Raw genomic sequence first — 14,948 nt, 5'->3', positions numbered from 1 at the left:
CCATACTATGCCCACGTGATGGTTAGTGCTATCAGGCCAGAGGCCCCTCGGATCAAACATCCAAATCGTAGTGATTTAGGAATGCGCGGTAACAAGCAGAGACTCACGAACGATGTGACCCCGTTGCCCCGTCTCGAGGACTTGCGGCAAGGGCTAGGAATGCCCGGCCACGCCTCGTAATTATCTCGCGGGCACCCTCCAGGTCAACCCGTCTCCACATCACTCGCAATTAAGCTCACGCGGGTACCCCTCAGCTCGCGCGGGTACCCCTCAGGGCCGACCCGTCTTTAGTAACATGGTTCAGTGTAAAGTCATAGTAACCATAGTAACTGTGTGTCCAAACATCAAGGGGAAACCCCGAAGAATCACCCCCGGTGGATTCCACTCGATGTAATCATCAAGGTGAACGTAAGAGGAACCACCCCCGAGGTTCACACTTGAGGGGTTGCACGGCAGAGTCGTATCGGAAGTGGTTAAGGCGGAATCACCCTCGATGACCACGACCGAATAGCTACACTACAGGGTTAACATCAGAAGTGCTGTAGAGGTCTCACCCTCGGCACTCGATAGTAACCCAGTAGTGTCAAGCAACTAAGGGGAAAGTGATGTGTGGTGCTGGGGCCTGGTCTTCGATCCCGTTGATCGGGTCTTCAATGATGAAGCAGGGGCAACAAGGACAAGATGGGGGTCACTGATGGATCACTAACCAACCTATACTAAGCAGTTTAGGATAAGCAGGTAAGGTACAATAGCAGATACAAAAGTAGGCTATGCATCAGAATAGGAGACAACAATAACAGTAGAAAAATCTAATGCAGGCATGAGATAATGGAATGGGCGATATCGGGATGATCAAGGGGGGGCTTGCCTAGTTGCTCTCGCAACGAGGGGTCATCGTCGACGTAGTCGATCACAGGGGCATCAGCAGCGGTCTCGAGGTCTACCGGAGAAGAAGAGGGGGAAGAAACAGTAAATACACGCAAACATAAGCATAACAAGACAATAAGCGGTGCTAGAGGTGTTCTAACATAGCGCTAGGCGATACTGGCGAAGGAGGATAACATCCGGGAAAGTTTTCCCGGTTCCGGACGTCTGTCAGACAGATGAACCGGAGGGGAAAAGTTCAACGTTTGCTATGCTAGGGACGTGTGATAGACGAACGGAGGGCGTATTCGGATTCGGCTCGTCGTTCTGAGCAACTTTCATGTAGAGAACATTTTCATCTTATATACGGTTTATTTTAAATGAATTTTCAAAGATTTAAACAATTTTCTGAAATTAATAATATTTTGAAAATAGATTAGAAATGCTACGTGTACCCAAAAGTACACCCAGCCCGCGGCTGTGTGGGGCTGACAGAGGGCCCAGTCAACTGCCCAGTCAGCAGTTGACTGGTCAATGTTGACTATTAAAGGGTCCAATGGGACCCACATGTCATTGAATCAGTTTTTCTTTTAACAGATTTTAATTATTAGAATAATTAGCTAGCGGGGCCAGGCCGTCAGTGTCTACTAGTGGATAGATTAGCATCTAATCCAACTGTTAGTGTCTCAGGCCCACACGTCATTGAGACAGTGGCCAACTTAAATATTGAGCACGCCGGCGACGAGCTACAGGGGCGGCGGCGCCACGCCGGAATGCGTCTCCGGCGACCAAACAAACAGCAGAACCTATCATTCAAACCAGCGCATCGGCGCGCATCTACTGTTGCCGGCAGTTCTAGCAGGTACAGGATAGAGCAACGACAACTACGAAGGAAGAGCGCCCGCTCATCGGGGCGGCCGCAGAGAGCGCGGTGGCACGACTAGCTGGCCACGGCGGGGGGAAAGCGAACGGGAAAACAAGGGGGGTCGAAGGGGGAGCTCACGACGAGGGTGTTCGGGGTGGCGTTCGGGGAGGGCGGCGCGAGCTCGGCGGGAAGAGCGGCGGGGTGGAGGCAGCGGTCTTCAGGCGTGGCCGCGCTTGAGGTTGAGCGGAGACGGGGACGACGCGAGGAGGTGGCCTGCTTGAGGTGAAGCTGCGGGCGCATGGGGCCTCCATGGCCGGCGGGTCGGGCGCGTCGGGGAAGGCCGTCGCCGTCTGGCGGCGATGGGAGGCGCTGGTCAGCGCCAGCGCGGGAGAGGCGGGGTCAGGGGCGATGGGGATCGCCCGGATCCAACACAGAGAGGGGAAGGAGTGGAGGAAGGTGGGCGTCGCTGGGGGTGGGCGTCGAGTGGCGGCGTTGGCGACGGGGACAGCGAGCGCGTCGGGGGACGGGGACGCCGGCTGCCCCGATCCAGATCGGGTCGGTGGAAGGAGCATGAGGGGATCGTGGGGGAGTGGGGTTGGGCTCTAGGGTTCGGTGGAGTGGGGGTAAATGTAGGAGGGGTGGGCCGGCCTGGCGGTCCAGCTGGGCCGAGGCCAAGTGAGAGGGGGGGTCAGGGCTTTTCCTTTCTCTCCTTGCCTTTTTCTTTTTTTTAAACCCCTTTTTTTGTCTTCTTATAAATTGTAAAACTAAAAGAGTTTTGATATAAAAGAGACTTGTCAACTAAAACAAGCACATTAATTCTAAGAGTCACAAAAAGTTTAAGGCCGAAAGTAGTTGTCCAACTATTTTTAGAAATTTAAGAGGCCAATTTTAAATGCTACTGGATCACTAAATAATTTCCAGGGGCACTTTCAAAATCCAAAAGAGGTTGGTTCCAACATGACAAATATCACGGGATTATTTGCCACACTTTGAACATTTTAGTTTTCATGTTTGGCAAATTGAAATTTTTGACTTTAAATTTCAAGTTTGAATTTGAATCGGTTTTGAATCAAAGTGAGATTAGCAACAGTAACAGTGATGACTTGGCATCATTAGTAGGGGATTACTGGAGCTTGATTAACCGGGCGTTACAAATCTCCTCCACTACAAGAAATCTCATCCCGAGATTTAAGAGCTGGAGTAAGGGGGAAGCTATAAGGACGAATGTCTGAAAGGATGAGCATCCGGTAGTTTCTCAAGGAAGGAGATTTTAGAAGCACCAAGAAATGTATCGAGAGTGCTATAAGGAGGTTCAACAAGTTTCAACCAGGTAGGCATCCAGCGGATGCCTAAAACAAGTGATGATGGGGGGGGGGTTCAGAGCAAAGAAGAATAATGTTGCCTCTGATACCGAAATGAAACATGGTGAGGAAGTTACCTCGTGTATTACATACGAAGACGAGTGCCAAGAATATTTCGGAATCAAGGTTGTACAGGAGAGTCAGGTTCCGATCCTGTGGAACTGTGGGTTATGGGCCCACGATGTGGGTTAAGGGGTAGAAAGGGGGATGGCATCTTGCATGGTCATGATAGTAAGGCATGTCAGAGAAAAATCTGTCAGTTATGTTGGCAACAACGTTGGTACCAAGGGCGAGGGACGAAGAGAACCATTTTCCTGCTCGTTGAAACGAGGCGGACCAATAGGCAAAGTTCTCATCCATCAGTGGTTACCGGAATGTCATCAACTATAGTAACATGGTCTTACTAACAAATTGTACACCGAGGTGTTTACATAAGAAGAGAATTATCTCTGCTCAGGTAAGCTAGATTACAAGAAAGGATAAACAAAACAATGGAAAGGAAAATGTGATTATACCCCACTATAAGGAGTATATCTTTCCCAAGAAAAGGCAGAGCATGATATACAAGATAGGGCTCCAAGTATGAAACCATTTAGACAAAGAGGCAAGGAATTTATGAGGTTTACCCATACAACGGTGTTTGGATAATAGATCAAGAAACATTTGACAATGTGCTTCCAATGTTCTTGCTGATATTCGGAAAACCACAGTCATGCTTCGATGCAGCAATGATATGGTGTCAAGTAAAGATTGGGTTCGAAGATCTCAAGAGATACCGAGAAAAAATTCCAAGATATCTCAGAACGTAAGGAATAACCAAGCACAACCAGGTCTGTGTTGGCAGAAAGTCAAGATGTCATCGATGAGATCACAAATCATCGAGGGGCAGGGATGGTATTTCTAGCCATGAATTCAATTGACATCTCTGAAGAAGCCAAAGTGTAGACGGTGATCACGACAGATTTTGTCGAGAGACTCTATGAAGATGCCATCGAGCAGAAAAGGAAGGATGAAGTGAAAGGCTATGAGAACCAGGGATTCGACACAAGCTCGAAGTCAAGCTTGTTGTTCGAGGTGAAATAATAAGATGAGGAAGATCGACGTAAGCTTAGCTCATCATCGAAAGTTGCTCCGGGCATAAGGACCAGGTAGCACAGTTAAAAGTTGACACTATAAAAATATAGCCGATCAGGCTAGGAATGACGTGATGGAGTATTAAACTTCTCAACAACAAAGTACTGGGAGTACTGAACCTCAGTGTTGATTCGATTCACAAATCGGTGTTCTTGGTTGACGACAACCCAGAACCCGTGAAGTGACTATGACGGGGAAAGGAACCACTTCACCAGAAATTCATAAGATGAAGTGCAATGGGTTGATATCCTCGAGATACCAGGGGGTAATACTCGAAGGTAGAACAAAATAGAGGTTGGGCAGGCGTACTGATCTGCAGAAGGAAAGTACTTTAACTTGTCCGAGAAATAGAATCAAAGGAGAACAATCATGGTCGGAATCACATTTGCAAAGGATCAATTCACAGATACCAGATGATATTTATCAAGGAAATAGTTATTATTACAAGAAGCTTCCATGATAGGATCTACATCGTGTCCATGGGCATGAACACAAAGTTCAAGGTCGACTCCCACTTCTTCAATGCATAACCTTTCATTCACTCCTCGTTTTCGAAGAATTAGTAGTGCGAAAGATTTATCTGGTGAAGCACCAGAAGAGTATGACTCACATCTCTTTCGAGTTCACACGGATTAGGGAAGGCATAGGTTCAACCCGTAGGGGTATCTTAGGAACATATACCACTAATTTCAGGATTAAAATATACCAGCTCGAAAGCAGAGCATGGTTGACAAAAGCAGATGATAGAATTTACCAAAGGCATTATATGTCAGGGCAAAACTCACAAGTTTAATGAATATGAAGGACATTGTCGGATAATAATCCAACCAAGGATATGGCGGTTCATAAAAGATCTGATGTGACTATCGATACTCACCCAGAAGAAGAAAGAATGCAAAGGAATCGGGTTATAGATATAACTGGATAACTTTAAAGCTTGAATACAAAGGAATTACGATTTTCAAATCAGAAGATATGAAGCAGAGGCTCTGATCAAAAGATAATTGAGTTGAATCGATATAGATCGACAATCAATCAATGTTTGATTTGACAAGAACAAGCTCATGTTTGGAGTGACGTCTGAGCCGGAAGGATGAATGCTAGGATCTGATTGAGGATTACGAGCATTCGTGACATATTGGATCAAGGGACTCGAAACGATAGTGACAGAGGATGTCAACGAAGATTACTAGAAATATGGAATTAACCATAATGCAAGCAAACAAGAATTTCAACAACAATAGGCTGCTGAGGATTTTCGGAAGATCGAATGGTATTTCGAAGAATTTTGTGAAATACCTAAACAATTGGGGATGAATGAATCCTCGATAATTGTGAGGAATTATTCGTACATGTATTCAGGCGGAAAAGGAGCTGCAACGTAGCAGGCACAGTGGATTCTCGAAATACCTGAAAGTATTACAAGGCATCTTGTAATAACAAGATCAACTTGGGATGACAATATGAACGACAGGTGTATGTAGTTATCCAGAGGGGTTTATCAGTGATATGGAATTGCAACGGCGAAGGGCGCAAGGGTTTTGGGGAAACATCGGAGCGTATCTTCGAAATCTTCTGAAGCAGCAAGCGATCATCTCGACTAAAGGGGCTCTCCGGGAGAAAGTGGGTACGAGATCCTAATGTCAGACTTAGTAAAATGTTTAACCCGAATAGACGAGAGATCAGAGTCCCAGAGTATAGACGAGGAGTAAAAGATCCTAATACCACACAATGGCGATGTGGGCCCGTAAGACACACAACCAATGTTAGTAAAAGTTTTTCAGTGACTAGACTCAACTTCGGCCAAGGAGTTGGAAGGGGGCTACCTACAGGCAGTCGGCTCTGATACCAACTTGTGACGCCCTCGATTCAATCGTACACTAATCATACACGCAAATGTGTACGATCAAGATCAAGGACTCATGGGAAGATATCACAACACAACTCTAGACACAAATTAAAAAAATACAAGCTTTATATTACAAGCCAGGGGCCTCGAGGGCTCGAATACATAAGCTCGAATACACAAGAGTCAGCGGAAGCAACAATATCTGAGTACAGACATGAGTTAGACAAGTTTGCCTTAAGAAGGCTAGCACAAAAGCAACAACGATCTAAAAGGCAAGGCCTCCTGCCTGGGAGCCTCCTAACTACTCCTGGTCGTCGGCGGCCTCCACGTAGTGGTAGGCACCCTCAGTGTTGTAGCAGTTGTCGTCGAACGTGGCGTCTGGATCCTGGGCTCCACCATCTGGTTGCGACATCCGAGAAGAATGAAAAAGGGGGAAAAGAGGGGAGCAAAGCAACCATGAGTACTCATCCAAAGTACTCGCAAGCAAGGATCTACACTACATATGCAACATTATCAAAGGAAGGTTGTATATGTGGACTGGGCTGCAGAAATGCCAGAATAGAGAGAAGGCCTAGTACTATCGAAGACTAGCATCTTCTGGAAACCACCATCTTGCAGCAACAAGAGGGAATCGAGTAGCATAAAGTAAAGTAGTAGTAGTGTTATCAACCTCGGCCAGAGATCCTTTCTCGACTCCCTGCGAGAAAGCAATCCCAGAGCCATACTATCCAATTATCATCTCATATCCAAGTATCATCTCAAGTATCCAGTTCTAGTTGTATCGATCGGGATACAACTCCAAGTGTCCGTTACCATAGGACAGGCTACCGATAGATATTTTCTTCCCTGCAGGGGTGCACCAACTTACCCACCACTCTCGATTAACTCCGCCGGACACACTTTCCTGGGTCATGCCCGGCCTCGGCCAGACAATGCGCCGCAACCCGATCTAGGCTTAATAGAGAGGTCAGCACGCCGGACTAAACCTATGCCCCCAGGGGTCATGGGCCATCACCCCGGGAACTCCTGCGCGTTGCGTACGCGGCCGGTGAGCAGACCTAGCTACCTCCCTAAAAAGGCAGGAGCTTACCAGTCCAACCCGGCGCGCGGCGCTCAGTCGCTTACGTCTATTAAGCTTCGGCTAATGCATACGACGCAGAACGCCCATACTATGCCCACGTGATGGTTAGTGCTATCAGGCCAGAGGCCCCTCAGATCAAACATCCAAATCGTAGTGATTTAGGAATGCGCGGTAACAAGCAGAGACTCACGAACGATGTGACCCCGTTGCCCCGTCTCGAGGACTTGCGGCAAGGGCTAGGAATGCCCGGCCACGCCTCGTAATTATCTCGCGGGCACCCTCCAGGTCAACCCGTCTCCACATCACTCGCAATTAAGCTCACGCGGGTACCCCTCAGGTCGCGCGGGTACCCCTCAGGGCCGACCCGTCTTTAGTAACATGGTTCAGTGTAAAGTCATAGTAACCATAGTAACTGTGTGTCCAAACATCAAGGGGAAAACCCGAGGAATCACCCCCGGTGGATTCCACTCGATGTAATCATCAAGGTGGACGTAAGAGGAACCACCCCCGAGGTTCACACTTGAGGGGTTGCGCGACAGAGTCGTATCGGAAGTGGTTAAGGCGGAATCACCCTCGATGACCACGACCGAATAGCTACACTACAGGGTTAACATCAGAAGTGCTGTAGAGGTCTCACCCTCGGCACTCGATAGTAACCCAGTAGTGTCGAGCAACTAAGGGGAAAGTGATGTGCGGTGCCGGGGCCTGGTCTTCGATCCCGTTGATCGGGTCTTCAATGATGAAGCAAGGGCAACAAGGACAAGGTGGGGGTCACTGATGGATCAAACCAACCTATACTAAGCACTTTAGGATAAGTAGGTAAGGTACAACAGCAGATACAAATGCAGGCTATGCATCAGAATAGGAGCAAACAATAACAGTAGCAAAATCTAATGCAGGCATGAGAGAATGGAATGGGCGATATCGGGATGATCAAACGGGGGGCATGCCTGGTTGCTCTGGCAAGGAGGGGTCATTGTCGACGTAGTCGATCACAGGGGCATCAGCAGCAGTCTCGAGTCTACCGGAGAAGAAGAGGGGGAAGAAACAGTAAATACACGCAAACATAAGCATAACAAGACAATAAGCGGTGCTAGAGGTGTTCTAACATAGCGCTAGGCGATACTGGCGAAGGAGGATAACATCCGGGAAAGTTTTCCCGGTTCCGGACGTCTGTCAGACAGATGAACCGGAGGGGAAAAGTTCAACTTTGCTATGCTAGGGACGTGTGATAGACGAACAGAGGGCGTATTCGGATTCGTCTCGTCGTTCTGAGCAACTTTCATGTAGAGAACATTTTCATCTGATATACGGTTTATTTTAAATGAATTTTCAAAGATTTAAACAATTTTCTGAAATTAATAATATTTCGAAAATAGATTAGAAATGCTAAGTGTACCCAAAAGTACACCCAGCCCGCGGCTGTGTGGGGCTGACAGAGGGCCCAGTCAACTGCCCAGTCAGCAGTTGACTGGTCAATGTTGACTGGTCAAAGGGTCCAATGGGACCCACATGTCATTGAATCAGTTTTTCTTTTAACATATTTTAATTATTAGAATAATTAGCTAGCGGGGCCAGGACGTCAGTGTCTGCTAGTGGATAAATTAGCATCTAATCCAACTGTTAGTGTCTCGGGCCCACACGTCATTGAGACAGTGGCCAACTTAAATATTGAGCACGCCGGCGACGAGCTACAGGGGCGGCAGCGCCACGCCGGATTGCGTCTTCGGCGACCAAACAAATAGCAGAGCCTATCATTCAAACCAGCGCATCGGCGCGCATCTACTGGTGCCGGCAGCTCTAGCAGGTACAGGATAGAGCGACGACAACTACGAAGGAAGAGCGCACGCTCATCGGGGCGGCCACAGAGAGCGCGGTGGCACGACTAGGTGGCCACGGCGGGGGGAAACCGAATGGGAAAACGGGGGGGTCGAAGGGGGAGCTCACGACGAGGGTGTTTGGGGTGGCGTTCGGGGAGGGCGGCGCGAGCTCGGCGGGGTGGAGGCAGCGGTCTTCAGGCGTGGCCACGCTTGAGGTTGAGCGGAGACGGGGACGGCGTGAGGAGGTGGCCTGCTTGAGGTGAAGCTGCGGGCGCACGGGGCCTCCATGGCCGGCGGGTCGGGCGCGTCGGGGAAGGCCGTCGCCGTGGGGCGGCGATGGGAGGCGCTGGTCAGCGGAGGCGGGGTCAGGGGCGATGGGGATCGCCCGGATCCAGCACAGAGAGGGGAAGAGGTGGAGGAAGGCGGGGCGGCGCTGGGGGTGGGCGTCGAGTGGCGGCGTTGGCGACGGGGACAGGGAGCGCGTCGGGGGACGGGGGCGCCGGCTGCCCTGATCTAGATCGGGTCGAGGGAAGGAGCGTGAGGGGACCGTGGGAGAGTGGGGTTGGGCTCTACGGTTCGGTGGAGTGGGGGTAGATGTAGGAGGGGTGGGCCGGCCTGGCGGTCCAGCTGGGCCGAGGCCAAGTGAGAGGGGAGGTCAGGGCTTTTCCTTTCTCTCCTTGCCTTTTTCTTTTTCTTAAACCCCTTTCTTTTGTCTTCTTATAAATTGTAAAACTAAAAGAGTTTTGATATAAAAGAGACTTGTCAACTAAAACAAGCACATTAATTCTAAGAGTCACAAAAATTTTAAGGCCGAAAGTAGTTGTCCAACTATTTTTAGAAATTTAAGAGGCCAATTTTAAATGCTGCTGGGTCACTAAATAATTTCCTAGGGCACTTTCGAAATCCAAAAGAGGTTGGTTCCAACATGACAAATATCACAGGATTATTTGCCACACTTTGAACATTTTAGTTTTCATGTTCGGCAAATTGGAATTTTTGACTTTAAATTTTGAGTTTGAATTTGAATCGGTTTTGAATCAAAGTGAGATTAGCAACAGTAATAGTGATGACTTGGCATCATTAGTAGGGGATTACTGGAGCTTGATTAACCGGGCGTTACATGTTTCTTCGGAAAGTGCACCGTATGCTCATTACCATTAATATGAAAAGTGACCTTGCTTTTATTGCAATCAATAACAGCCCCTGCAGTATTCAAGAAGGGTCTACCAAGGATAATCGACATGTTGTCGTCCTCGGGCATCTCAAGTATAACAAAGCCAGTCAAAATAGTAACATTAGCAACAACAACGGGCACATCCTCACAGATACTGATAGGTATGGCAGTTGATTTGTTGGCCATTTGCAAAGATATTTCAGTAGGCGTGAGTTTATTCAAGTCAAGTCTTTTATATAAAGAGAAAGGCATAACACTAACACCAGCTCCTAAATCACACAAAGCAGTTTTCACATAATTCTTTTTTATAGAGCAGGCTATAGTTGGTATTCCCGGATCTCCAAGTTTTTTAGGTACTCCATCCTTAAAAGTATAATTAGCAAGCATAGTGGAGATTTCAGCTTCCGGTATTTTTCTCTTATTAGTGATGATGTCTTTCATATACTAAGGAGGCATTTTCAAAATATCAGTCAAGCGAGTACGCAAAAAGACTGGCCTCAACATCTCAGCAAAGCGTTCGAATTCTTCATCATCTTTCTTTTTAGTTGACTTAGCTGGAAAAGGCATAGTTTTTGAACCCATGGTTCTCTTTCTTTACCGTGTTTTCTAGCCACAAAGTCTCTTTTATCATATCATTTATTCTTAGGTTGTGGGTTATCAATATCAACAGGTGGTTCTATCTCAACATAATTATTTGGTTCTTTTTCATTGTTTGGTTGAGTATCTTCATGAACATCAGTATTATCTTTTTCATTATCAGAGGGTGAGTGTTCATTACCAGACCGAGTTTCAGCATTTGAGATAGAAGTTTCATTATCATTATCAGGAGGTTTTTCTACTTCAGGTTCACTAGAAGCATGCAAAGTCCTATCATTTTTCTTTTTCTTTTTCTTTCTAGAAGGACTAGGTGCACTGGTGTTATTTCTTTATGAGTCTTGTTCAATTCTTTTTGGGTTTCCCTCGGGATAAAGTGGTTCCTGAGTCATTTTACCTCCTCTAGTTGCAACTCTAATAGCAAAGTCATGTATGTTGTTATTCATTTCATCAAGTAATTCTCTTTGAGATTTAGCAACTTGTTCTAACTGGGTTTGTACCATAGAAGCATGCTTTCCTACACCTCTAACATCATTTGAGATTCTAAATAACAAGTCACTCAAGCGAGCAATCATATCAGAATTGTATTTCAATTGTTTCATAACATTTGCATTGAAGTGATCTTGCTTTCTAATATAATTTTCAAACACATAAAGGCATTGGCTAGGATGCATATTGTGAGGATTGTCATTATCATTGAACTTCATTAAAGAATTTACCTCTACCACCTTAGGCAGTGGTGGTGTATTAAGCCCATGTATTTCTTCAATAGGAGGTAAATTTTTAACATCCTCGGCTTTAATACCTTTTTCCTTCATAGATTTCTTTGCCTCTTGCATATCTTCAGGACCGAGATATAATATACCCCTCTTCTTTGGAGTGGGTTTAGGTGGTGGTTCAGGAAGGGTCCAATCATCATAATTTTTCAATATGTTATTCAATAATTCTTCAGCTTGTCCAACAGTTCGTTCCCTGAAAACACAACCAGCACAACTATCTAGGAAGTCCCTAGAAGCATTGGTTAGTCCATTATAGAAGATATCAAGTATTTCATTTTTCTTACGAGGATGATCAGGCAAAGCATTAAGTAATTGGCAAAGCCTCCCCCAAGCTTGTGGGAGACTCTCTTCTTTAATTTGAACAAAGTTAAATATTTCCTGTAAGGCAGCTTGTTTCTTATGAGTAGGAAAATATTTTCCAGAGAAGTAATAAATCATATCCTGGGGACTACGCACACAACCAGGAGCAAGATTATTGTACCAAGCTTCAGCATCAGCCTTTAATGAGAAAGGAAATAATTTGAGAATAAAGTAATAACGAGTTTTCTCATCATGAGTAAAAAGGGTGGCTATGTCATTCAACTTAGTAAGATGTGTCACAACAGTTTTAGTTTCATAACCATGGAAAGGATCAGATTCAACCAAAGTAATTAACTCTAGGTCGACAGAGAATTCATAAACCTTATGATCAATAAATATTGGTGAAGTAGCAAACTTAGGATCATATTTCATTCTAGCATTCAGAGATTTTTCTTTATACTTGCATAATAATTTCTCTAGATCATCTCTATCCTTAGAAGCAAGAATATCTCTAGTTGTCTCCGCATTCATAACATAACCTTCCGGTACCTTTGGCAATTCATATGTGACGCCCCCGATTCGACCGTACACTAATCAAACACGCAAATGTGTACGATCAAGATCAGGGACTCACGGGAAGATATCACAACACAACTCTACACACAAATCAAAATAATACAAGCTTCATATTACAAGCCAGGGGCCTCGAGGGCTCGAATACAAAAGCTCGAGACACAAGCCTCAGCGGAAGCAACAATATCTGAGTACAGACATAAGTTAAACAAGGATGCCTTAAGAAGGCAAGCACAAAAACAACAACGATCGAAGAGGCAAGGCCTCCTGCCTGGGACCTCCTAACTACTCCTGGTCGTCGTCGGCCTCCACGTAGTAGTAGGCACACTCGGGGTAGTAGTCGTAGCCGGCGGGGGTGGCATCTGACTCCTGGGGTCCACCATCTGGTTGCAACAACCAGAAAGAAGAGGGAAGGGGGAAAAGGGGGAGCAAAGCAACCGTGAGTACTCATCCAAAGTACTCGCAAGCATCAGATCTATACTAAGTATGCATTGGTATCAAATGGAAGGGCTGTATCTGTGGACTAAACTACAGAATGCCAGAATAGAGGGGAAGGTCTAGCCTATCGAAGACTAGCATCTTCAAGGAGCTCCAAGCATCTTGCAGCATGTAGAAGAGTAAAGAATAGCAGTTTAATTAACAAGCATGTTGTAGCATTAATGCCCAGAGATCCTTCCTCGACTCCCTGCGAGAAAGCAATCCCGGAGCCACATATCCATCACATATCAAGTATCCATTTCTAGTTGTATAAGATCAGGATACAAGTCTGAGCGTCCATTACCGTGGACACGGTATTCGAATATATAACTTCCCTGCAGGGGTGCACCATGTTACCCAACACGCTCGATCACTCTGGTCGGACACACCTTTCTGGGGTCAATGCCTGGCCTCGGAAGATCAACACATCGTAGCCCTACCTAGGCTTAGCAGAGAGGTCCCCGCCGGTCTACATCCTAAGCACTCCGGGGTCTGGGCCCATCGCCCGTTGCACTCCGGGTTGTTGTGCGACGAGCCGGGACGAGCACCACCTCATACTGGATGGCACTGGCCCGACAGGCCCACAATACTGAACTGGACGTCTGACAAAGCTTCGGCTGATGCTGCGACGTCGAGGCCCATAACTATTCTCACATGGTGGTTAGTGCGTAAAGGCCAAAGGCCAATTCAGAACAAATACCCAAACATGTTAGTGCATTAACAACTAAAGTAGTGACGGCTGTCGGGACAAGTCCGGAGCTATCACCCCCTCCCGGGTGATACCGCTAAACAGCCAGCCGCCACTGTAACAACTCCTCGGGTGCTCTCCGGGCCCGCCCGACTTTCACCAATGTCTCAAGTACAGTCAAGGTAACTGTGTGTCCAGACAACAAGGGGAAAACCCGAGGAATCACCCCCAGTGGATTCCACTCAGTGTAATCATCAAAGTGAACGTAAGAGGGACCACCCTCGAGGTTCACACTTGAGGTGTTGCATGATAGAGCCGTATCGGGAATGGTGAAAGAGGAACCACCCTCGATGACCACACCGAATAGCTACACTACAGAATTATCATCAGGAGTGCGTTATGAGGGATCACCCTCGGCACTCGATAGTAGCTCTGCAGAGTCGAGCAACAAAAGGGGCGTGATGTGATGTGAGGTGTCGGGCTCTGGTCGTCGATCACGTTGATCGAGTCGTCGATGATGAAGCAGGGGCGACAAGGACAAGGTGGGGGTCACTGATGGATCACTATCCAACCTATACTAAGCAGTTTAGGATAAGCAGGTAGGTAACGATAGCAGGTACAAAAGCAGGCTATGCGTCAGAATAGGAGCAATCAAATACAGTAGCAAAATCTAATGCAAGCATGAGAGAATGGAATGGGCGATATTGGGATGATCAAAGGGGGGGCTTGCCTGGACGCTCCGCTGAAAGGGAAGAAGGGGTCGTCGTTGACGTAGTCGATCTCACAATTGCATCAGCATCGGTCTCGGGGTCTACCGGAGAGAAGAGGGGGAAGAAACAATAAATACAGAGCAAACAAGTGCAATACTATGCATGACATGACGAAACGCGGTGCTAGATGTGACCTAACGCGGTACTACACGATACCGGCGAAGGGGGATAACATCCGGGAAAGTTTTCCCGAAGTTAGGCATTTTCGGACAAACGAATTGGAGGGGAAAGGTTGCATGTTTGCTATGCTAGTGATGTGTGGTGGATGAACGGACCGCGTGTTTAGATTCGTCTCGTCGTTCTGAGCAACTTTCATGTATAAAACTTTTTCATCCGAGTTACAGATTATTTTCTATTAATTTATCAAAGTTTTAGCAATATTCTGGATTTGTTATTAAATCGAAATTAAATAGCTAAAATGCTATGTGCACCCAGATCTGTGTACACAGAGGTGTACCAGTGGGTGACATGCGGGTCCAGCGGGTCCCAGTTGACCAGTCAACATTTGACTGGTCAACATGGGGTGGGGCCCACCTGTCATTGACTGTTCTAACTAACTACAGATTTAACTAACTAATATAGTTCATTAGGTTAATTAAGATTAATTAATTAAGTTAAT

The sequence above is a fragment of the Triticum aestivum genome, chromosome 1D (assembly GCF_018294505.1).
Source record: "Triticum aestivum cultivar Chinese Spring chromosome 1D, IWGSC CS RefSeq v2.1, whole genome shotgun sequence".
In the NCBI taxonomy this organism is placed as follows: Eukaryota; Viridiplantae; Streptophyta; class Magnoliopsida; order Poales; family Poaceae; genus Triticum; species Triticum aestivum.
Note: the sequence above shows the minus strand (reverse complement) of the source record.